At 37.2% G+C, this 26,241-nt stretch overlaps 1 protein-coding gene across 1 annotated transcript in view; it reads right to left on the bottom strand.

Moving 5' to 3' along the window:
* Positions 1-21,311, bottom strand: part of LOC6646745 (short neuropeptide F) — a 31,595-nt gene extending 10,284 nt beyond the window's left edge. The window contains exon 1 of the mRNA XM_002069354.4: positions 20,874-21,311. The gene's annotated coding sequence lies outside the window, so the exon portion shown is untranslated. The remainder of the gene's footprint in view (positions 1-20,873) is intronic.
* Positions 21,312-26,241: the final 4,930 nt, after the last annotated feature.

Below are 26,241 nucleotides of genomic sequence, written 5' to 3'. Positions count from 1 at the left end.
TCCTCGTGTCATTCAGTCTAACTCGTTATGTTGGAAACTAGAAGAGAATAAATGAACGAAAAGTCCTCCAGGAGCAAAAATGTACCAAACTCCAATTATTTAGTTGCCTTACATTCATATTATTTGCTAATGTGGCGTAGTTCTATTTATTTATTCAGCTTTAATCAAAACAATCTACTATGTAGTCGAGGGGCTTATGTATTTATGTATGTATGCCAAAAACGCGAAATTAAAGTATCTTAAAGTTGAATGGAAGATAGAAATCGAGGTTAAGCGAAGGAAGAAAAGATTTGCGTTTGGGTTAATTTAAAAAACATTCCTTTGCTACAACAACTGTGCGTTTCTCAGTCAGTTTGCAAAGTTTTCAAACAATTTAAAATTGTTGTTAAGTTGTTCTGTTGTTCTATGTCAACCCTTCAGTCAGTCACGCCTAAAAATATGCAAAAGTATTTGCGAAATGAAATTAAGTGTCGCCTACAATTTGCATGACCAAAATGACAAAAGTCACTCTTACTGATATTGTTGTTGCTGTCATCATCTTCAGCCTCGGGGCGAAAAAATCTTTTGCAACAACAACTAAAGAACAAACAAAAGAAAAAATTTACTAGTCTGCTTTGAGGCGTTTCTTATAATTGACTTGGCCGGGAACGAATGAAATTCCTTTTCACTCCAGCGCAATTATTTAGAAAATATAATTAAAATCTGTTTTATTCACTCTTTCGCTCATTGCGGCTGCTTAATTAGCGTCCATTCTTCCATATCATTCATATCCGGACTGAGTAGGTACGCTCTTCCTTTCTTTAGTCGAAATCTCAAGATAAATTTCCACATTTCTACGTTCGAATTGAAACCCAAAGATGCAGCAGCTGCGACTTTTGAATTTGACTAAATTCGTTTTCCACGAAATACACAAAACTTTAATTATCATTTATGACATTTTGAATTATTAATAGAGAGAGCGCGCGATTTCATTTCGGACTTGAAAAAACAGCGACATGATTCAGCTGGCAAAGGAAATAACTAGAACAGCTCCCAGAGGATATACAAGTATATATCTATATGTAAGTATATATCTACATAATATGTAAGTACATTCATATATGCGACTGTATACGAGTATTTTTGTAAAAGGGGGAAACCAAGTTACTCGCTGGGGGAAGGGCCTGAACGTGCTCCGAAATGTACGCACAGACAAATGTATTTTTTGTGTAGTCAAACATGAGGTTTTTCTTCTTTTTGCTGACGGCACTTGGGAACTCCCGTAAGAGCCACAAGGCGCCTCATATCTGGGCTTTTGGTTTGGTTTGTTTTTTGTTCATGATTTGTTGCTACTCTTGTAATGCGGCTAATGGGCAGCTTAGCAAACATTTTATTGTTGCACATTCTCGGGCTAATGCTAATCAATTTATGCACCATTTCTCTTGAGAGGCAGCGTAACAAAAGCAAAATATGAAAACGCTCAGAATTATGGCAATTTCTAGATGGCTTTAATGGGAATATAAACAGAACATATTTTGTAAATTGCCTTCAAAGGTTTGAATGTCTACACGATATCCAAGACATCAAACTGTTCATGGCAGTCAAGATCTGAAACATTGCTTGTTAAATTAGATAAGCCTATTCTACGCAACTTTTAGAGCAGCCCTCGTAAGTGCAATAATTGCACTCCTACATCGCTCTTATGCGGTGGGAGTTTTCGATAGAAAATCCAATTACAATTGAAAATTGTCAATTGCAGAAGGTCAACTGCTTTGACAAGCCCAATTAAAACAATAAAAATAATCATCAATTGATTGTTCAAAGCGTTAACGCCCGGGGATATACAGAGAACAAAAGTTACCCAGCCCCGAAGCGGATGCGTCCGCTGCAATTGAAAACCCAAACATTGCACCCAAAAGCACTGGAGCAACAAAAATGCAGCAAATTTGAGTAGCCAACCCACTCCAGTTCGCGCCATTCAGGATCTCGCTCTTTTGTTTTTGGATTTTTGCGCGGTATTTAAAAGTAGCGAAATAAAGCCTTGCCAAACACCAAGTAAAACCATAGCATACTTTGGGACGACCATTATGGCCAAATCCCTTTAGTTTGTGGTGCCTTTCCGTTTGCTTCCCGTTTCTATTTGCACATCGTTTTGTAATGTAATGCGAGTTGTTGCGACAAATTGCTGGGGATTTTCGAGCCACTCGGTGTGCCTCGCCCCAGGGGATGAGCGGGGGTGTTTGTTTGTGGGGTGTGCGGGCGAGGGGGGTGATTTTTAGCGTCAGTTGGCTGAATTGTAAACTGTAATGTGGCATGCAGTTGGGCTTAAGAGGTGAATGGCTTGGACTTGGATCTAGGTTCTCAGTTCTCGTTTTCTCTGGACTGTATTCGCTTTGGTCTGTCATCGACGTGGCTGCTTCTCATTTGCGCAAATTTCTCACTAAGCACTTAGTAGATGGCCACTGTTACTTCGCCCGGGTAAGCTCTGCTGGGTACCGACTGTAAGCTGACACTGTTGTTCCATTCATAGTCTGTTCTGTTGGTTTATGTTGCACTTTCTTTCCAATTGAGTTTCAAATGCAAATGCTACAGGGAGCCAAGGAGGGCGGCAACATCGAAGTCTGTGCTCATTTCATGTTGAGTTTAAGCTCTTACATTCAATGGAAAACATATTTTTTTATTCACTGAGTTTCAAGATTTCTTTCGGAAATCGCAATCGGCACAATAATCCAACCAACTCATGTCACATTGACTCGGAAACTAAAAGAAGTCTCAAAGGGTTTTTTAGATTTTACACTTTAGCTTCTAAATAACTTGCTGTATAATTCACCTACGCACACCAACTCAAGCCCAGGATAATTACAAGAAGAAAGGCCCATCAAAGGTAACAGCTTCGCCCACATGCGCCATAAGTTATTGTTATTGACGCTTAACTTGAGGGCGTAGAAACTCATTCAATTAATTTTCAAGACTTTTGATCGATGCTTCTCCTCATTTCCCACATACACATATGAATGTTTCTATATATGTATGTACATATGTGTGCAATTAATAAAGCTACCAGGAGCAGTTTGTAGTCAAGACTTTCCGAGACATTTCATTAATAAAATTGCAACGTGAGTCGAGTTCATTGAATTGAATTCCCTTTGAGATGTGTAGGTATTCAAATGTATCTTCATGAATTGTGTAAGCATTCGCTTAGTGAAAGTGCACGACAGGTTATCTAGGAATTATGTAAAAATTTTACACTAGCATTCCTAACAAGGACAAAACTATGTACATATATACATATGTATCAATACAAATAAACCCATGTTACCCACATTCCCATTCATTGAAACTTTTGTCACAGACAAAAAGTATCTAAACTTGGCATTTGCTGAAAAGGTGATGTGTGCCCAAACCCAGTATCCGTTTCAATGCCAATACGGTTCACTAGTCGGGACACTACTTGGCATACATACATACATACATGCGCGTGCATGCATTCCATTCCCAATCCGAATCCCCATTCCTCCTTCATTTGGCACGCGGGTCAAGTGGAGACCCAAACATTCGTAGATAACAAACCCGTAGCGATGCTATAATATAGTTTTTACTTTGTCTTCGCTTGTCTCTTTTCCTCCCATTGTTGATTTTGAACAGGAGCACTTCAAGTGGGTTTGGTCAGAATCTCTCATGTGTGTTTATAATTGAATGGCTGAACGAAGGAGTGAATGATGCTCGATGGTCAAGCGATGGAGATAGTTGGTTAGAAAATCGTTTGACAATTGTCTAGACACAAATGCAAATGCATTTGGGCAAATGAATGGCAAAGAGCTAACCACTCAAATAAAGTGTCATTGTTTCACTAAATAAAATAAGAGATATAAATTAGTATCAGACTAGGTAGCTATGTATATATACATATATACTGTATGAATCAAATATATGCTAATGGATGACTCAACAATAAGTTAAGCTAAATGTTTATGTACTGCTTTTAGGTGAAGTTCATTACGAAAAGACATGAAATCCACTTAGCGGTTTCTACTTTGCACTTTGAAGGGCCAATGGAATCCAGATTGGTGATTTTAAAATACTCTGAGAGCACTATCGACCATTTATAGATTTCTTGTATGGATTGGAAAATTAGATTTCAAAAAATAATAATCTAAATTTTATGCTTTGTTCTGCAGATCCCGCATATACTTGGAAATTTGCTTTCCCGAAAAAAATGTTTAGCCAAAGTTGCTTTCCATAAATCGATAGCTTAATTAAGCGTGTGAAATTCTCAAGTTATATTAATAGGTTGCCTTGGGCTCTCTCAGCACCCATAACTGGGAGTTGGGACTGGAATCGGGTATTGTATTTAGTCGGGGTAGTTGTTGCCAAATCGAAACTACTCGCACTCAGCCGGCCGCAGGTCAATCTGTTGAAATTCTGGGGCAGAAAAGTCAATATTTGCTCATTTAAACGTGTCTTAAAGTTGTTAAATGTGACACGCCCATCACCATCCACATTGGCAACAACGACGGCACTCTCTCACCCCTTGAATTTGGTAAATGTGTAAGGTTAAAGCTAAAAATATGCTTTAAATTTGCCACAGGCAACGGCAATGGCGAAGGCAAGGGCTACGGCATCCGAAAAATGGGAATTCTCTTTGATTGGAAATTTCATTCGATCTTCGAGGCTTACCTCAAATGTGTGCGAGGGTGTCTGCGTGTGTGCAACAGGTAAGCTTATAAATTAGTGTCGCCTATGATTGAGTTTACCTACTGGCTCTTGTGGGTTAAACTCTGCTCTCAAGGTCATCAAGTGCCAGGCGTTGGGGGAAAGGTAGCATAAAGTGCTTTTTTCGCCTTTCTGCAATAACTGATGACAGGACATGGTCGATGTGCATCTAAAATTACACGTGCAGTTAGTTAAAAAGCAGCTGACACATTTCCTGCTGCTGCCGCTACTGCTGGGGGAGCAGCTGTTGGTGATGAGAATGAATTACTGTTATGAACTAAGCCGTACACACACGAAGGTGTGAGTGGCGAGGCTCTTGCTGTTGCATGTCTGTTGACATGCCTTTCACTCTTCCACTCATCCGCATCATAATAATAAAATGTGTCCCTGCGTTGCCTCTGCCGCTGCCATTCATCTTTTCCTTCTACCTCCACCCTTTGGCATGCTTGGCATCAACAATGGCAATTGTCCTGACTTGACATTGTAGCCCAGGTCCCGGTTTGGGGCCCAAAAAGATGTTTAAATAGGCTAAATAGCTATTTGGACTAGACATAACACACATATTTGTGAGAGTTTTCCAGTTTATGTGGGAAGGTGAAATATTAATAATCGACCGAGTTTTCACTGACGCAAGGTTTATAATATTTTATAATAAACATACCTACTTCAAGTACTTGTACTATTTAAGTACTTTGTAATTCTACAATCTGTATACTGAAAGGTTTTTTACGGGTCATAATCGTTCTCTTGGTTTCTTCAATCTGCTCACTAAGAACTTTAGGCCGATCGTTTCTTTGGCGCTAAATGATAATGCATTTCAGTCGAAAACAACTTTAAACTTAATGTATTTCTCTTAATTTCCCCTGGTACCAAGTTCCTTTCCAAAGGCTTTTATACTGAGAGTACGATCCATTTATAAAAAGAATATTTTATATCCTTTCAAAGGGTATAATGAAATTGGGCAGTGGAACTCTGGAGTCTTTTGTCTGCAGTCAACCGATGAAAGAGCTTGGTAGTTCCCGAAATAGCTATACAGTCACCGTTAAAAATAGAGCCGACTTAAACGCAATCTTTGATTAAAATTTTAAAGAGCTCGGAAAATGAGAGATAGAACTGGGTAGTTTGTTTGTCTGTCTGTTTCTATTCAAACTGTTCTGATATTGTTTGTGTTTTGGAATGAAAACTTTGTAAGCAAACTTTATCCTGATGCTCGGATCGTCCTTTTCAAACTCGAACAAATCCGACAACAATTAAGATTTCTGTGTGTCTAAAATTTTACCAAATGCGACAAGGGATTTTTTTGCTTTTACTTCAAAATAGTTGGATTTTCTGTGCGGCTTGTAAAATTTGTTTGGCTTCTGTGAGGACATATTTAACTTTTTTAATAGATCGCTGGAAATGAATCAGATTAAGCCACTTATATAGTCACTAAAACTTAAAATTAGATTATAGAAAGTTGGTGTGCTCTTTGGCTTTCTCCCAAGTGTTTGAGCGCCTTTCGCTTTTCTACTTCGCCTTAATCACTTTCTGTTTCAGCGTGTCTGTTCTTCTTCAAGTGCTAATATGCCGACTTTACCCCACCCACTCGTTTAGCGAAATGGAACATACTCAGTCGCATGCAAAATGAACAACACAATAGAACAGACAGATTGTTATGAGTGAGTGAACAATGAGCACGCGGAAACCGTCTTCTTTGTCGACCCAAAAAAACAAATTCAGCTTTTGTCACAACAAAATGAGGAGATGATTAGGATTCTCATACCCAAGAAGCCCGGGGACAATTCTAGTTGTTGTCATAGTATTAAAATGACTTCTGACTATGTTTTATAAGCCGCAGTTTGGAATAATCACTCATTCACAATGATAATCAATTTGGACGACGAACTTCTGCTACAAAATCCATGTACAAGTAATTTAAGGCAATCGATCAACAGAGTTGATGTAATTTTAATTAGCTTCTATTTGAAATTTCATTAAACGTCCACATGCCAATTATCGAACACAAAACAATGCCCGGGGCCTTAGAGGATTGACTCCATAACGAGCTTATTTAACAAGTTCTAAACGAACCTAAAGGGCCACCGAGAAAGGGCCAGCAAAATACAGGAAAAGGATTAATACATAGTACGGAAAATTGCACAAAAAGTGTGAGTACAAAGCGGAAAAGTGCATATTCGAGGGAAATCGTGGCGAAAGAATGTTTAATGCAAAATTGTTTGAATTTCATAATTTCCATAAATAGACTCTAGTCAAAAGAGGCTGATACAATTGGCTGCTTTATGGCTGCTTTCCTCTTGCCAATTAGCTCCTTCAGGTAAAAAGAACAAGGCGGAAGATTAAAGTTAAAGGGTTATAGATTTCGCATCTATGCTCTGCATGCGGCCCACTTCTTTGGAAACTGTCCATAATAGTGTAAAGTTTTCCTAGGCAACCGTTAGTCAATAGCAGAAAGTGCAGCAGATAAAAAGGCGCCAAAACGCCAGCGCCCGTAGTCACGCAACGTTTTTTAGCCATAAGATGGCTTTTTGTTTGGTTTTTTGTACATATATTCGTTAGAGCATCAAAAAGAGCAGAAAGCATGCCAAACTAATGGCTCGAGGGTTTAACGCGAGCTCTTACTTATGCATTGACATGCTTGCAGCCTTAAAGTATGCAACTTTAAATTCAACAGCTGGCTGTTGGCATTTTTTAGTTACAGCAAATGGTAATCAACTTTGCGAACTTACTTGCAAGAGAGAGGGAACTACAAATTTTCACATACAAACTGGCTTTAACAATTATTGAAGCTCGCTTTTGACTACTGCAAAGAGAGTAAACTTCAAATAAACTTACGAATTCACTTGAAGTCCTAAAATCATATTAAATTCTACTCAGATGCTCCTTAAACTTATTTAGATTAATTGCTGAAGAATAAATCTTAGATTTGTTTGCACTTCGTAGAAACTTTTGGTGAACCGTCGTCTAGATTCTAGAGTCTTCCCCTTCTATGTGCAATATATTCTATGCAAATTGTTGCCTCTAATATGTAATAGTAGTAAATATTGTCTAACTATGAGTTGGAAGCATGTTTGCGGCTTTTGGCCAATCTGGCGATTGGGCTTAATGAACTACAAGGAATTTCACTTATTGTTAGATGACCACAGACTTGAGGGGTAAATCGCGATTTGCACATTGCACATTTATGTATGTACGTATAATTAAAGATAGTTTAAAGCAATGTGAATAAAACAGTTAACAAGTGCCACGAATCAAACCTTAAAGAGGCGATTATAGTGTCGCGATTCATTAACTGAAGCTCCTCTGCTGAAATGTCATTAAATTATAAATATGGTAATTAATATGGCTTTTGATAATTGATATTTTCAATGAATTGTTGTATAACGCTTCTCCCTTTGGGCAAAGGGCAATTGTTTGCGTGCGGTTTTTATGACACGGTGTTAATTTTCAAATAAATTGCAGTTAAAAAAGAATTCAACATAAATTCAAAATGGCATTTAATATACTGTGAAAATATTGTTACAAGTACGTACATACACACATAGAATTGGGATACATAATATCCATACCTACATATAGGGATAATGCGCTTACACGATGTAGAAAATGTGCGAAATATGTTTTTCTCAATTTCAAATTTTAATAGCTCAGCACTTGAGGGCTGCCCTCTGCTCTATCCTGCACCCCTCCTGTACCTCTCCGCCCTCTATGCATATTTCCCTCTCCAAACAGCTTCCCGCATTTTTCGACATTTTCTTTCCCCCCTCCTCCAATTTTCCCGGTCTCTCTAGATGTTCTGTCAATTTTTTGATGGCCACTTTATGCCGTTTTATGTGCGACACGCAATGCCATTTTTAAATAGTCATACACTTGTTTATGGCTGTGGCTGTGGGTGTGAGTGTGTCTGTGGGTGAGTGTTAGATGGTGTGTGGACTGGGAGTATTTTTTTTTTTTTGTGTCATTTGGTCGTCTCTGAAGTGGCTGTAAAGTTGTAAATGGCGTTTATAAGGCCCTTTCAATGGCTGGTATTGACCAGAGTTTGGCATTGAAATGTTTTAATTACTTTCGAGATTAAAGTACTGGAAAAGAACTATCTATTCGACAGACCATGTCTGTCCGTTTAATTTTACTATGAATTTGTCTACGTTTCAGATAATTGCTTAAGAAATGTAATATGTGTATTAACATTCAACATAATCTAGGCTAAAAATCAAATGAACATAGGTATATAAAATTGTAAGCGTCATATTTTAACATTATATTCTTCTTAAAAGGCTTAAGTTTAAGCTTGAAGTGCTGTGTAGTGATAGGTGTTAGGTTTAGTTTTAAATAACATTGAGCAAGATTCAGCAAACTCCGGATGTTCTATAGTGTCTTCTTACCGATTTTAATAAATTAAAATGAATTCGTTGGGGCTCGTAAAAAATTGCAATTGAATTACAGCGGTTCCTTAGTTTTCTGTAGCCTTTGTTCGCATTTCTTTCAACTTGCCATCACAATTTTCAATTATAATTTTGAATTCCGATTCATAATACCATGAAAATGCGCCCAAATGCTTTTCAGCTGCTTAATTACATATAATGCTCATGTTTTCCTTTATAATTTCAATTCGTCGGCCAGCAAGTAGTCAAGCATTTTGCATTTTTACATTTTGACACAGTTTTTTCTTTTTATTTCAATTTATTTTGAACATAAATCAAGCGTGGCAGACGATGCCTCCTCCTCCGCCCATCGCCTGATGTTCTTACCGACCATCCTTCCAAGCCTCTTTCAGATGGAGGAGACTCATTCAGGCACAAGAATTGTTACATAAATCAAATAACGCCCCCCAAAAAATTATGCAGCATTTGAGGCGCACTTAACGAGGCTTAAAGAGAAGAAGCCGCAGCCCCAACCCGAAGGAAAAAATTAAAAAAGCAACAAAGCTCACACCCACCACATCTATATAATTACAACAGAGCATATTAATTGTTTCTTTTGGGGATCTTAACTCGAATTGCATTAATTTCGATAGAATAATTACAATCGGTGGGAATGAGATGTTTATAGTCTATATATGTAAGTATATGGATGCCAATAAGCTGCTACAGAGGGGCCCCTATCTTTGTTTATCGCACACATACATATTTACATATGTGTGTGTGTAGATGTGGCTGATTGAAAGCAAACAATATAACAAAGACAACGAGGCAGTAAATGGCTTATAAAAATGGCCAAAAGCATTTACTTATAATGCCATTCCGTTCCGTCCGCTGTTTTTATGCCCTGTCAATTTGAATGTTTCTTGTGTTCATCGCTCCGTTCTTTAGGTACTTGCATATGAGTGCCTATGTGCTCACTTGTTGATGGACTTCTCGTGAAGAAAGCAGAAGCCTCGGGTAAATTTCATTTGTATACTGTAAACATGTTTCAACAAGATACACATGTAAATGTAAATATGCTCAAGCCGGCGGCTTCAACTTCATTTGCATGCCGACACATTAGGAGGCTTACGTAAGTCCTTTGTTGTTCGGTGTAAGACTCAAAAATATTCACAACAAATCGTAGTGCTTGGCACATTTAGCTCTGGCCTAGAACTCAGAAAGTATATTCGAATAGATGCTCTCTCCTCTGTTGGCCATACAAATGACTTTCTATATTTGGTAATGGTATTAATTCGTCTTTGCGTTTAAATAATATAAATTTTTAACAATTCTACAATTTAAACAGCTTGAAATCAATGCTTTCGTTGTGAATCATTGACATATTCAATTGCTTTTAGCGCTGGTCTCGGTATCTCAGCCATCGTCTTCATCGTCAATCAAAGGGATGCCGAAAACGAAAATTCTGGGCAAATATTTGCTGTCCGTTAATTAGGACCGAATACGCCCTTGGGGCAAAGGCAGAATTACAATTTACCCCGTTCGAGGAAAAAATGATTGTAATAATATAGGACTTTATTTGCGCCCCTCACCCTCAAGATGGCTCCACGGTTAGTAGGGAACATACTTAATATAGATAGCTGCATGTACTTTGCGTTTACATACATATAAATGGAGTGAAATAGTTGTTTAATTAGTTTTGACTAAGCTAGTAAGCAAAGTTTTGTTTTGAATTAATTATGCATTAATTGGTTTGTTGGTTTTCTGAACGATGAGTAGCTGCTGCCGCTCATGCCACTGCTCCTTATATCAAAATGTACGTCATTGTTGTGATAACTGATAAGAGAAATACTAGCTATTTCACATTTTGTAGTATTATGTACATACCTATATTAATATTGTACGACTATACAAGTACCGACCTCCTATATGATTTGTGTGTGGCTAAAAATAAATAACATGTAGCCCAACGAGGCAATTATCGAGTTGCTTTATCGGGCCATTGCTTGAGTTGGCCCTACCCCTAGCTACATAAGATAACTCATTTTGGATTAGATATGGATCTAGCCAGATAATGTGTGTGTAATCGATTGTTGGGAAATTTATTAGGCCATGCTCTTTGCTTTTATCGTCAGTCTTGAGCTTATCAATTAATTGGTTTGGCGTGATTCAGAATTGTTTACCCACTCAAATGGGTGCTGGCTGAGGAGTTGATCGGATGCACGTGATGGTAGTTTCGAAGAGCATTAACCCATTGAAGCACTAGGAGATGTTTATCTGCTTTAAGAACAAAAGCAAATCAAAAAAATTACTAAAAGTCTTTGAAAGAGATGCAATTTCCGTGGCAAATCGCGATGTTGTACGCGCTGTTGAAAAAACAATATACGTATTTAAAGTCTAGTTGTGTTGTCAATCCTTCAATATCCTTGAAAATCCTTCTGTTACTGCTAATTGACAAGGCTGTGACATTGGTCAACTTGTTTTTCCACAGAGTCCTGCAGTATTTGTTTTGCTTACTGGCAGACAATTACATGCAGTAATGGAATTCACACGTTTTGAATTTGATATCACATAAAAGCAGGAAAAAAAAGAGCATTCGAGATTATAGCCTATGTATGAATGCATGTGTGTACATTTTGATTAAATCAGTTTGAATAACAAATCGACTACAATGCCGACATTTTGATTGGTGTTTATTTTTTTATTTGTCATTCTTTTTATTTTGATTTGATTCAGTATTCTTTTTCAATCACAGGCTTGCTCGAGGATGAATGATGACGTGCATGGGTGACTGGATGACTGGGTGTCTACCATGGTGTACCATCAATTATGTTCGGGGATTCATGTGAAATGTGCTGCATGCTGCAGGCTGCATTTGCACCTGACCCAATACCCCGGTTCTCCTCTTGAGGTTTGGCATATGGCAACTGTTTTTCTCGTGACCCCAAAAACCATTGCAGACTGCAGCTCTCTCAGCTCTGATATTAAAAAATACCAATGCGCCTGATTGATTTACGAGTACGTTCGCCTGACTGGCTTAAAGTAGCCAGTATATGGACCAGCTAACATCATACTCGAGGACCACAGATTCAGTCATGTGAAAGGTGCTGAGACTTTTGATTTTTGTTGCAATCCATTGCATAACTGTGGGCGTTTTGAGTGGACACTAAAGCTCGTTTTGGCTGTGGCTTCTGCTTCGGGTCTGGCTTTAGATTCTGCTCCCAGTTTTCATTTCCTAGTTGAGTACCGCTCCATAATTAAGTTTTGCTGAGAGTCCTCGGACTCTGTGTGATAAATTGTTTGCACCAGGGCTTCACAGTGGTCAATCGTTTGTCTCGATTTGTGTGTAATTGAATTTTGCGGCCGCTTAAAACCTTAAACAGATACGCATTCTAAGTATTCTGCGCTCTGAAATATGAAGAACGAGTTCTAGGTACGCTTTTTCGACCCTTTTCTTGAAATTAAGTGAAGAAATCTGGCTTAGCTAATCAAGAATTAATATTGCTTTGGGGTGGAATTAAATTGAAATTGTGATTGAGGCAGCTTGGCAAATAAAATCAATTCATCAATTTAGTTTTTGACAGAATTTCAAGCTTTAATTAATATCCGCTTTTAGTTGTCACGCGAAGGTCAAATGTTGCGATTGGCGATTTCAATTTCAGTAATTGAAATGAATGAAATGGAAATGGGGAAGTAGAAATGAATGCTAATAAAAACTGTTAAGTTAATTTTCAATCCTTTTCTTTTGCACAAGTCTACTAATTTTAATGCACCTCTTTGGGCCGCCCAATTGGGTAACAACCATTTGAATTATTATTGCTATCATTAAGGGGGTTTTCGCTTATTATAGTTCACAATTTATTTATACATTTTGGGCGGCATTCATAACTTTACAACTCGCACCGGACGGGTAATTAATTAGCTAATGAAATTTCACTTTTTTCTACCATGTTGTTGACACTTTGCCAAAGTTCCTGGTACGTTGACATTCAAGTACCTGCTGCCAATTACATTTAGTATTTTGTCGCTCGGCGGCAATCCTTTAGACATGTCTCACTCATACGCAGTAGTCGCTCTTAACGCTTGCCCTTGGGCCACATTTTTGCCAAGTAATTAAGCCAAGAACGCTTCAAGCATTCAAATGTTGTACGCAGCTCATAAATTTCCGCAGCTCTAGGCTTTTCACTCACTTTAAAGAGCGGCACAAGACTTTTCTTATTGTTAGTTGGCAAGTTTTGTGAAGGCATTAAATAATTATGTGCTTAGCTGGCTCATTAGAGCGAATTTAAAAGAAAGGAACAGAAAAAACGGAAGGCAGCCTTTGGGATCGTTTCTTTGTAAGCATTTCTCAATGACCAGGGCACAACTAAAGTCAGATGTCGGTTAGGTCAATTGGTCAACTTGTAATCATTTATGTCTAAAGAATAAAGTGTAAATATCGCTGTTAAAAATGTTCAAATTGGCAACATTAACTTAACTTATTACATATTAATCTTTTGAGTTAGGGGATCTGTTTTCGAGCAATTTTTAAAAGCTTTTGAAAAAATGGCTAATATTTGCCATAAAAGGCATTTACCAGGACTGTAAACTTTAACAAAGTAGTCGTGAGATTATGAATTTGGAAATATAAAATCGGACGTTGGTTTATATCATATAACCGAATCTGAAGAGGGTAGAATTTATGTATAAACATTTCTGGGGGTATGAGCTGTGCACACAGAAATGGTGCCTATTTCAACCTATTATAATAGTCTAAAAGAACCACACCATGAATGTTTGAAATATATCATCATCTTATCCTACAAATCACTACAAATAAAACAAAATACATGAAAAACTATTGCCAACGAAAACAGCCATAAATCAGCATTTCACCGAGACCGTAAAATCGCAAATAGTCATTGACACTGTCCCACAATGCGTATACATTATATACGGTTTTTGCTGCTTTCACATTACACATACGTCACATTATCCCCTGTCATTTTGCAAAGGACATTTGCCATTGTAGAGTTAAACTGGGTGCACGATGGCGATTTGAACTTACCAAAAGGACATGGCAGGTCGCTGTCAGCTCATCAAAATGATTTAACGACCCGCCCAAAAGTCTGCCCACATCAAGACAACCTAGACAATTATAGTGTATATGATGATTGCTGTGCACGTACCAACAATTAAAATGGCCTGCTAATTAAGCTATTACACTCGTAAGTTAGAGGAGCATATTGTGCCAATATCATGCATATTTTGATATTAGCAACTTTTGCCTAAAGTCCAACGTCCATATTTTGGAGGTCGAATCATGGGGAAAATCCACTTAAATTCAACTTTCTCGTGATGATAATAAAAAGGTTCTTCGATTATTTTTAGCTTGTACTCTGCTGTGTGTATCTCTAGCACTTTGTATCTCGACTCCATATTGACCGCATTTGTTTGTGAAACTGCAGAAACGAAAGAAGCAAATTCCAAGAAAAAGAGGAATAAAATTACATGGCAGTTTGCGGTTAATTTCCAGCAATTGTGTGTGGTTTGGGCAGTTAGGCGTGGTCCTGACCAATTTCGTTCTAAGCCAATTTGCCTCGTATTGTGCACTTAATAAATAGTTGAGTCCTTCTTGAGCTCCTTGAGCTCTCCACAGTCTGTTATTGTTGGCTGTTGATGAAGTGCATTAGTCGCCGACAGTCTTCAGAAATCGGAGAATAAAAAAGTTGAGAGTAAAGGACTGAAAGTGTCTGGCAGATTTATGCACTGGTCCTTTTTTAGCTCCACTTTCACTTAATTTATGTCAAAATATTTTGGTGTTGCACAAAGAGCGTATTCTGAATAAAATATGTACATATAAAGTTTCAATACTTTTTGTGTGCTAACAATTGGCAAGCACTACTTCATAGTAGATTTCCAACAAAAAGGATAATCAATGAGTATTTCGTGTTGTTATAAAATTAAATTTAAATTAAATAACTTTTGTTTGAGCACATTTAAAATCAAAAACTTGCCAATCTCAGCAAAACTAAATATTTTGTATTTTAAATGTTATTTTTCTTTCAACCGTGTTGTTTATCTAATTGTAAGCTTTTCGAAATTTCAGTGTTAGAAAATGCAAAATGGCAGAAAAATCTCAGATTCAAAGCCAAAGGTGTTTTTATACCCTTGCAAAAAGGGTATATTAATTTTGGTCAGAAGTGTGCAACGCATAGAAGGAAGCATCTCCGACCATATAAAGTATATATATTCTTGATCAGCATGACGAGACGAGTTCATATAGTTCATATAGCCACGTCCGTCCTTCCGTCTGTCCGTCTGGATCAACGCAAACTCCTCCTAGACCGTTAGAGCTACAGAGTTGAAATTTTGCATGTAGGCTTGTACATACTGCAGGGGTTGTATATTTCGGACTCAGCCGGATCGCACCACTATATCATATAGCTCCCATACAAACGGCAAAGTCACGAACAGTGACTTTTCTCAATAACTTCGTTATTTTCTGAGCTGTTGTCGTGAAATTGATATTGATGAGTTTATTATACATATAAACGTCTATGACAAATTTGATCAAGATCGGGTGACTATATCATATAGCTCCCATAGAAACGATCGGTGGAAAACAGTGACTTTGATTAATATCTTTCCTATGCTAAGATTGTACGCCGTTCTTTCGCAAACTTAAGCCTTTTTAGAAAAAACGTTTTTCCATTTTGATGGCTATAGGTAAGGAAAGAGTTACCAAAAAACTTGCAAGGGTATACAAACTTTTTTTTTACAAAGTCGTGGAATATTCGGGTTGGTCATCTATCCAAAGGCTGTTTGGAATAAAAAATTAAAAGGGGCAACTATGGCATCACCTTTAAGAGGGCAAAAAAAAAATTGGTAATAAAACGTTTGGTTTTCCGAGGGGAAGACTTGGACAACCCAATTTATTTTAAGAATCAATCCTTTCATTTTTTAAATTAATGAAGTAAGTAAGTCGTCTCGCCGACTTGGGTATACCATACACCAGGTGAAACAAATATTTAAAATTTCGAAAACCAAATGTATGTCTATTAAATTGTTTTAACATGCCTCATACAATTTGCTATCGCGCTCACTCTACAAACACACGAGCACTCTAGCGCCGCCACTAGCCAACGACCAATTCTGCCCTTATGGATCGCGTAGCAAAAGACGTTCATACGTATATTTTGTATGTTTCTAGTCTGATTTCAATCAAATTTGGTGGTTTGATAGAAATAGGTAAGATTTATTAGTCTGCCAAATTTGATCGCGATGGTCAAAAAATTGCAAGAGCCAATCGGTTTTTTCTAAATTATGGAGGCGGAAGTGGGCGTGGCAACATATTAAAATACATGTATTCTGCGCGCATACTAAGCCAATATACATACTAAATTTGGTGACTTTAGCTTTGTTAGTTTTCGAGAAAATCTGTTTTGTTTAATTTTCGGGGGCGGAAATGGGCGTGGAAAAATTTTTAAATAGTCAATATCTGCGCGTCTATTAAGCTAGCTTACATACCAATTTAATGTCGGTAGCTTTCATAGTTTTTAAGAAAAACAGTTTTATGTAAATTCCGGGGGCGGAAGGGGGCGTGGCAAAAAGTTGGAACAAACTCGATAAGCGTACATACTACACGAGACTGCATATTTGGTGGCTTTAGCTCTTATAGTCTCCGAGATCTAGGTGTTCATACGGACGGACGGACGGACAGACGGACATGGCTAGATCGACTCGGTTGTTCATCCTGATCAAGAATATATATACTTTGTGGGGTCGGAGATGCTTCCTTCTGCCTGATACATACCTTTTTGCCATTTTAATATACCATTTCAGTCTATGGGTGTATGGTATAAAAACTGATTTATGTATCAGTCATCATGAAGTTGTCGTTGTTTGCCATTCGGGCGGATTCTACTCGTTCGGCGATAATTGAATAATCGCCACAAAGTAATCCTTTTCATGAAAATACCCGATCCTTTCTACCACTCTCAATGTTATCCCATTTAATAAATCACATTAATTGAAAGCTCGAAGCACACGTGAGTTGCCATTTGAATGCCAGCTGGAATTCCTTAACCGATACCTTATCTGGATGACAAACGGAGACAGTCAGGAGCCAGTTGGAAAATTTAATAAACAGCTTAGAATTTATGGCAAAGGCGACAGGGACTACGACAACGGCGGCAACGACGACGACAACTATGGAGTATGGGCCTTGTTCTGCCCTACCCGACATCTCCACCCATTTCCCCGTTCCATCTCAAATTCAAAGGCAAACCTGTCAGCACCTGTTGATTGTTTGCCTGGCTCTGGCTGTCATCTTTGCATATTTTATCATTTTGGGATTATTTGAGGAATTATAAGAAACTTTTGCGAATCGCCGTTGGGCTAATTGTGAGATGCAAAATACAATTGTTTTGCCAGAAAACGTTTACCTTAATTAAAACGCCAGCCCACACGGGGACAAAAAAACTATTTCCACCTTAAGAATACATTTCATTATGTTTCTCATGTCAGTTTAATTTGGTGGAAAAGGCTAATTAAGCTCTGGCCGTGTGGGTCAGGTGACGCTTTACCCGCCTGCTCCTATTGCTTGGCAGATAAGTGAGCAGTTCAAATGTCCCACTCTGTTTGCTTGTGGCCCTGTTTATTGTATTAACTTGTTGTTGTTCCTCCCCCGACGACTGCCCCGCCAAGTCTGATTCCATTTGATTATTTTCGTTGTCCTAGTGTGTGGCCCAAATATGTGGCATTGACATTCGCCGGAAGCCAAGGAAAAACATTTGCCGTCGGCTTCTTCTTGTCGCCTTCGTTCTATAGTATGTTTTTACTTATAGTATGTCTGGCTGGCATTTGTGAATCAGTTTAATATCGAATGTATATACAATGTATATATATACTTTTTATTTATTTATTTGTCACAGTCTAATCAATAATATATGCATATGGCTTGTCGAATTTATGAGTTTAGCGTTTCACAATATTACAATCGAATCATTCATGAAAGGACCCCGATTGTGAACCTAATAGGAGACACGATGGAATAAATAGGCAGTTAATCTTTCTTTAAAAAAATGTTGACATAGTTGTGAATAAACTAGACCCATCTCCTTACAATATGGTGAATTAAATGTATTGTTTAAATGATTTATTTCATTCTGCAAATTGTGGCCGACAAACAGTGGCCATAATGTGTCAAGACCAATTAAAATTTCAAATTTATAATAACGAATGCAATTTACCTTGCTTTTGTTTTTTTTGGCTGGCACGTATCATCAATTAATTATGTAAATTTTTAGAGGCGGATGTGTGTATACCAAAACGACGGAAATGTGTGACAAACAAATGCTCTAGGAACTGATCTAATTGTAAGATTAGGAATGAGGTTATTTGTTTTACAGTTATTGACGTCACTTGACCAAAACTTCCCCCAACTTGGCTAAAAATATCAAAAAGTGTACTATTTTAAGGAATTAAATAATTAAACGGTGTGTAAAGTGCAAACTGCAAATGAAATACATCCGTAATACTTGCACTTTTGCTACACAAACACAGAAAAACACTCAACAGTAGTGCTGCATTTTAAATGGCAAAGTTAGCCTTTCAAATAAAACCCTTAAAAAATGTCATATTCCACGAAAGACAACTCAACCCTAAAATAGCCTTCAGTGAATGAAAAACAAATAAACTACAACTCAATTGAAATTCATCTGGTTAGCAGGGACTAAAGGGAATAAACAGAAATATTAGGTCAATGATTAGATTCAAACTTACATTAAGAAGAAATCATTGTTTGGAATATTCCTTTGACGAGTCCATTAACTACAACACATGAGATAAATATTTCTTCTTATTTTTCTAAGAACTATACGACTGGTCTGTGCTGTAAAGCTGATTGACGTATTAACTAAGTCCTATCACATAACTAATCAAAAAAAAAATAAATAAATAAACAACCCGTCTTACCTAAAATAATTTAGACCAAATTAAAATTTAAAATTAGAAATAGGTAGACAAGTTCTCAAAAAGATGGAAATTCACAGTTATGGATGGGTTACAAGCAAAATATGTGTAATAGTCTCTGAGATCTAGGTGATCTTTCGGACGGACAAACGGACAAGGCTAGATCGACTCGGCTGTTGGTGTTGATCATACTTATGGGGTTGGAAAGCTTCCTACTGCCTGTTACATACATTTTGGCGACTTTAATATATCTTTTCACCCTATGGGTGCATGGTATCAAAGATCAACGATCAACGAGCAATGCTTAAAAAGGAACAGAGCCTTTAGTATATTGAGACCCAGCGTATGAACAATTTGAAGCGCAGCCGCTGGCAATATTTTCCTATCTCTATTTTCCACCTCTAAGCATTTCGAATTTTACTTTAAAATGTAAAAAAATTACTGAGAAATGGAAAAACTTTTTTATTCTGGATCATAATCTGATGAGCACTGATTGCATTCGAAAACTCCATTCTTGTTCTATCCAAAATGAAAGTCCTTTCCCCTTTTGCCCAATGTTTCGTTATGCCATTGTGACGCGCTTTATTCCATTGATTATTATCTAAGTTTTAAGCAAAAGAAGAACAAAATGCTCTTCAAATTACTTGGCTTGACTCTGTCTCTGCTCTGTCATTTTATCTGATTTGGAGTGTTTGCTTCCGCTTTTTATAAGCTAACATTAATGAATACCGCAGAAAATGTCGGGTATATTTGGTTGTACCATAGTCAATCAATCTCTTTCCTCTTTTCTCTTTAAATCAATGTGAACAATGTTTGCATGAAAACGAAAACTAAAGACTCTAACCCTAACACTTGAAAAAACGTTTTAAATCTCTGAAATTACAGCCAATATTAGATTTATGGCATTCCTCCTTGTTACACCTAGGCTCACTTTTATAAATGTGTAGGACTGATCTCTTGCCTAAAACGAAAATACCCTTAGCGTGGCTGTAGGAAACCACATGCCAGCGGGTCATGCCGACAAATTCGATAATTTGTTTTATCAAGTGACACAAATCTTTATTTGAACATCTTGTGCCTGTTTGCTTGTTTGTTTGTATGTCGCTTGTAAGTTGGGGTAATGATAATGTTTCGCAATTTTATCCAAACAAATGAGATTCGCACAGGAAAATTAAATGTGCCAGAATTGGATAGGTTAGGTAATGTACGGCCTATATATGCCATTTTAACTAGGTAAAAAGAATGAGGTTTAGCCAAAAATAAAATTATTTGCATAACATCAATTACAAAAGAGCTTCCTTCTATATATTTTTAAGGTGACTTATATTTTACACCTTTGTTCTCCTTTTGCGCGCTTTGTCATACAATATTTTCCGCGACTCCTTTTTGCTAATGAATATGAATTTGACTCTGCTAATTTGCTTTATGGCGACAAAAGTACATAGACTGGTTAAAATGGATCCTAGACGATAAGCTATTACCAGCATGTACATGTTCTTAAATTTTTACGTGTCGCACGGGTCCTTCAGCCGCCGAGTGGAGGGCTTGGTACATGGGATTGGGCTTGTAGACACAGGAACAAAATTGATTGACAATTATTGATATTTTATGGGAAAATGCGTCCCAAAAGTCTATTGATGTCGTTTTGATATGGAGCTTCTTGTGCTGACACTAGAAATTACTTTTGCAAAACTTTTTCCCTCATTTTTTTTTTACAAAAATACTTTTAAATCGTTTTGTTTGCCTTTCAAAGGGCTTTGGATTTGTAAGTATAGAATTAGTTTAACGAGGGTAAATACAATTCTTATTGCATTTGAGATGAACACTTATTATCTTCGCATGTTGTCTCCTAGCTTGCCATTGACTTACCTGAATTTTGTACTCTAATAGGGCGAAAAAACGAAATTGGATTTTCAATAATTAAATTGAGTTTCAATGCGACGCGTCGTATAATGTTTTTTGCTGTTTCCGATGCGAAATTCTTACTTATCTGAAATTCTTTCCGCACAATCAGAAATTGGTCAAAACTTGCGCAAAAAGTGTTTAAAAACTTTTTTAATTAAAATCAAAATAGTTAAGCCCGCTTGAAATTGACTCACAATCAGACGGCAGCGCACAAAAGTATGCTATTGGCTCAGTTAATTGACAAACAAAATGTATGCTGGCTGTATGCGACGCACCGACAAAGCAAAAGTTTGAAAACTGATTTTGAATGTTTTTCCGATTCGTTTTTGGTATTCGACCGTTACAATGCGAATGGTTTGGTGGTTTTTGGTGGATTTGGTTGGCTGTTAGTTTGCTTTCGAAGCGTGACAAACGAATGCAATGGATACGAAGGCGACGACTTATTTTATAGCGAGCGGTAAAACCCGAATCCGTGCGCCGACGGTGGCAGCTCTGCCGGCGTCAGCACTTTCAACTTCAACTGGTTGTCTATGCTCCTGTTGCTTCTTCAATGGGAAAAGCTTCGCGCTACCGGCTTCTGATTCGAAACTTGGGTGAAATGACTGAAAGCTTTTGCGCCCACGCCACTTTGTGGTTCCAATCCATGTGGTTATAGTTGTTGTTGCCGTGACGTCAACAGGACACGTCGCCTTGAGTTAAAGCTGTGCTAGCTGCCTGCCCATTCGTTGGCATTTGATTTCGGCAAACTGTCCATGTTGTTGTTGCTGTAGTTGGTGTTCAGCTGGTCACCTACGCAATAATTTGTAGGCGGCGCTTAGAGCCAGAACGGCAAACAAAATTCTAAGGAGGGTTGAAGCATAATGAAATCGGCCAAGATGCCCTACTGAATGGACAATGCATTGTCTTTGTATTTGACCTTTATCATGTGACAGTTTGCTTCCCTAATTTTTAATCCTGATTATTCTATTTTTCTATTTTCTTTATGGTTAAATTAAGTTGTCCTGGTTTAGTAATTTCCATTCTTTTTGTACACATAATTATTTTATAGTTGATTTTCATTCATTACAGCTGTGTATACACATCACATTTTGACAGCTTTGTGTTTAATGAGCATTAAAAATATTCACTTAAAATGTAAAACAATCCTATATAAATAAGAGACCACCGAAACGCATTGAATGAAATGCCATTTAGAACACTAAATAAGCTAGTCATATGTTTATTTGATACTTTTATGTGAAATTTATGCATATCATTAGCCATTTTTATAAAAAGTTCCTGCAGTACTAGACAGGGTGAACTAGCCAAGGATTGATCCGTCAAGATGCAGTAACGTGCCAGTCCGACAGTAGATTTGTTTAGAATAAGCATTTGACTAACCCAACTATAGCTGGGTTATAGCGTATGCATCAAAAAAAATGTTATTTAAGCACTTTCTGGACATCCTTTGGAAGCCAAATCGGTAGCCCTTTCATTTAAATTCACTGTGGTATGGCAGAAAAGTAAAAAAGTCATAACGTCGATGTGATAGTATACAGGGACGCTTCCCAGGTCAGCCTAGATTCCAATCCCGACCTGTCCGCCTCTTAACATCTCCATTAAATAGGATTAGAAAATATTTAAACGGGAATCTTTCCGCATGGGCTAGTCATATAGCTAGTCCTGTGCTGGTCGTCAGAGCTTCAAAACCAGTCCTCTGAATTAGAATTTTGCTACTGGAACTCAGAGAGCAAGGGCCTCTGAAAAGCGAGTTGTGTTCATTCGACACAAATTTTTAAAATTGAACAACCTTTTGTTGTTTTTTTTTTTCATTTCTAATCATTAACTTTTAAGAAGTTAGTTTTTATTTTAATTGCTATGTAACAACATCATTTATTTATTTGTTTGTGTATCACTTTGCTATTAGCAATACCACTTTTTTTTATACCCTTGCAAAAAGGGTATATTAATTTCGGTCAGAAGTGTGCAACGCATTGAAGGAAGCATTTCCGACCATATAAAGTATATATATTCTTGATCAGCACGACGAGACGAGTTTAAATAGTAATGTCCGTTCGTCCGTTCGTATGGGTCGACGAGAACTCCTCCTTGACCGTTGGAGCTACACAATTTTGCATGTAGGCTTGTATATACTGCACAGGTTGTATATCTCGGATTCAGCCGGATCGGACCACTATATCATATAGCTCCCATACAAACGGCAAAGTCACGAACAGTGACTTTTCTCAATAACTTCGTTAATTTCTGAGCTATTGTCATGAAATTAAATATTTATTAATTTATTACACTAATAAACGACTGTGCCAAATTTGATCAAGATCGGTTGACTATATCATATTGCTCCCATAGGAACGATCTTGCGAAAAGAGTGACTTTTGTCAATAACTTCGTTACTTTTGACGCCATTGCTTTCAAATTAAACATTTGTTAGTTTAATATATCTGTTAATGACTGTGCCGAATTTGATAAAGATCGGGTTACTATATCATATAGCTCCCATAGGAACGATCGGTGGAAAACAGTGACTTTGATCAATATCTTCGTTATTTCCTATGCTAAGATTGTTTTCGCAAACATTAGCCTTTTTAGCTTGAATGTTTTTCCACTTTGATGGCTATAGGTAAGGAAAGAGTTACCATAAAAGTTGCAAGGGTATACAAACTTTGACGCGGTCGAAGTTAGCCCGGCCCTCTGGTTTTTAATACATAGACTTCTAATCATTAACTTTTAAGAAGTTAGTTTTTTTATACCCTTGCAAAAAGGGTGTATTAATTTTGGTCAAAAGTGTGCAACGCATAGAACGAAGCATTTTCGACCATATAAAGTATATATATTCTTGATCAGCACGACGAGACGAGTTCAAATAGCCATGTCCGTCCGTCCGTCCGTCTGTTTCAGCTCTGTACGGTCGGAAAGTCACGAACAGTGACTTTTCCCCATAACTCCGCTAATTTCTGAACTATTATATTTCTGTCAGAAAATTTAATGTTGATGTGTTTATTATACTTACAAACGATGTGACCAATTTGATCAAGATTGGGTGACTATATCATATAGCTTCCATAGCTTCCGATCAGTCAAATACAGTAACTTTTATGAATAACTTTGTTACTTTTGAATAACTTCGTTATTTCCTATGGTAGGATTGTAGGCCGTTCTTTCGTAAACATTAGACTTTCTTATATAAAACCTTTTTAACTTTGACGGATATAAGTATAAAAATATTAACAAAATAAACTTGCAAGGGTATACAAACTTCGGCGCGGTCGAATTTAGCCCCGACCCTCTGTTTTCTGATATCAGTAGAGAAACCTGCGAAACTCTCTATAAATCAAGCACTGCTGGCTGGAATGCTCTAAGCTGTATTAAACAGGATTGGAAAATGAGACTCATTAGATTTCCCCCCATTGCAAAACGTTGAAGTTCTGTGATAAGAGACTTTAAAACGTCATGTAGGTCCGAAAAGTGCGTCAATAGTCGTCGATTATTTTATTGAAATCTTTATACTCTTGCTAAAAGGGTATGTTGATTTTGTTTAGAAATGTGCATCGCATAGGAGAAGACATCTGTAACCATATAAAGTATATACATATATATTCTTGATCATTGCGACGAGACGAGTTCCATGTCCGTCCGTCTAGTCTGGAATTCCTTCTAGACCGATAAGGGTACAAAGTTTGCTGAAACTTTGCATGTGGGCTTCTGTATACGGCAGGGGTTGTATATCGGACCACTGTATCATATAGTTCCTATAAAAACAACAAAGTGATGACTAGTAATTTTTCCAAATAAATCGTTAGATTAAAAATTATTGTCATCAAAATTAACAGTTGTCTGCTAAATATACCTATTAATGACAGTGCCTAATTTAATCAAAATCGGATAACTATATTATACAGCTGTCATCTAAACAGACGATGAAATGGCATGAGTCCCATTGCTACAGCCTTAGACTTCAGGCCGTTCATTCACGAACATCAGACTTCTTAGACAAAACGTTTTTTTCACTTTGACGGCTATAGATAAGGGAAGTGTATCAGCCCTATCAGTTAGCCCCTTCCCCCTGGTTTTAACAATAAATCTGAGCGAGAATAACAAGTATATCGCCTTTTCTCGGGCGAGAAAAGTACGAGAGTTAGATTTGGTTTCTCTTACGACTGTAAAAAAAAATGATTCGTTAACCACAATCGTTTCCATTATGCCCGACGCAATTACCTTTCAGAATTGCTTCACCGTGGGGGAAAAGCTTTGACTAATAAATACAAAGAGCTTCGTTTTTACAACTTCAGAATTCATAGAGAATGTACTTTTTGAATGTATGCACTTTTTGAACAAATAAAAGAATGCAAATTTAATGCTTCAACTGTTTAAAAAAAAGTTGTTTGACGGTTATAGCCCTCATATCCTTCGAAATATATGTGTTCATTCAGACAGGTAGGCGTGGCTTACCAATTTGCTGATGAAGGCTACTTAGCGCAAGGAAAATAGCATCTCCGGGCATATAAAGTCTTAATATTCTTGATCAGCATTACAAAAAGAGTACACACAGTACATTGGCTTGTTAGCATCTATATTCATTCTGGAGCATTGCCCTGGTATTTTATGAGACTTCTTTGAAGTAACATTATCGTATCTTCCTTTAATATCTTTCTATGATTTCCTATTTAGCTTATAAATAGTTAAAGCTTATTTATTTTAACATGTTTTTCTGTTTTCTATGTGTATTGCACATAGAATAATAATGTACATATATGAAAAATGCTTAAAAATTATCAACTTTTTGATTAATGTCACTGTTATCGATATATAGTCTTCTAAGCCTGCTACAATGCAGACGCCCACATCCAAAATTTCAGTACTGTAATATGCAAATTGTAGTTGATGTTGGGATTTTTGTCATTGATTAGTTTTCATTGAATCAAATAAGACCAGCAAACTATTCTATGCCTACACAAAAGTGTGTACATTTTTAATTAGGCAGTTGGAAGTTGTTCAAAGTATGTTTATATGTTGCAATATTCTATAATGCGAATATAACGGTCCGTTTGATTATGCTTTGCGCATGTGTTGATCAGGTAAACCGCAGTGCGGCGCCACTGTACACGCACAATGGAACAATTTTTGCTTACAAGGCCAAATACAGTTTGGGAAGCATAATTGAGAGCTAGTATACCTTCATTTCAGAGACCAATTCATTAAAAGCCATTATCCAAGCCCAATTTATAACAATCGTCTCATTTAATTTTTAAGGAATTCGTGATAATTTCATGTTTATTAAATTGCTAATTTACTTATTAAGTGTTATGTATGTATGTAAATATTGCCAGATTCT

The sequence above is a fragment of the Drosophila willistoni genome (genome assembly GCF_018902025.1).
Source record: "Drosophila willistoni isolate 14030-0811.24 chromosome 2R unlocalized genomic scaffold, UCI_dwil_1.1 Seg167, whole genome shotgun sequence".
Classification (NCBI taxonomy): Eukaryota; Metazoa; Arthropoda; class Insecta; order Diptera; family Drosophilidae; genus Drosophila; species Drosophila willistoni.
Note: the sequence above shows the minus strand (reverse complement) of the source record. Positions and strands in the feature narration are given on the sequence as shown.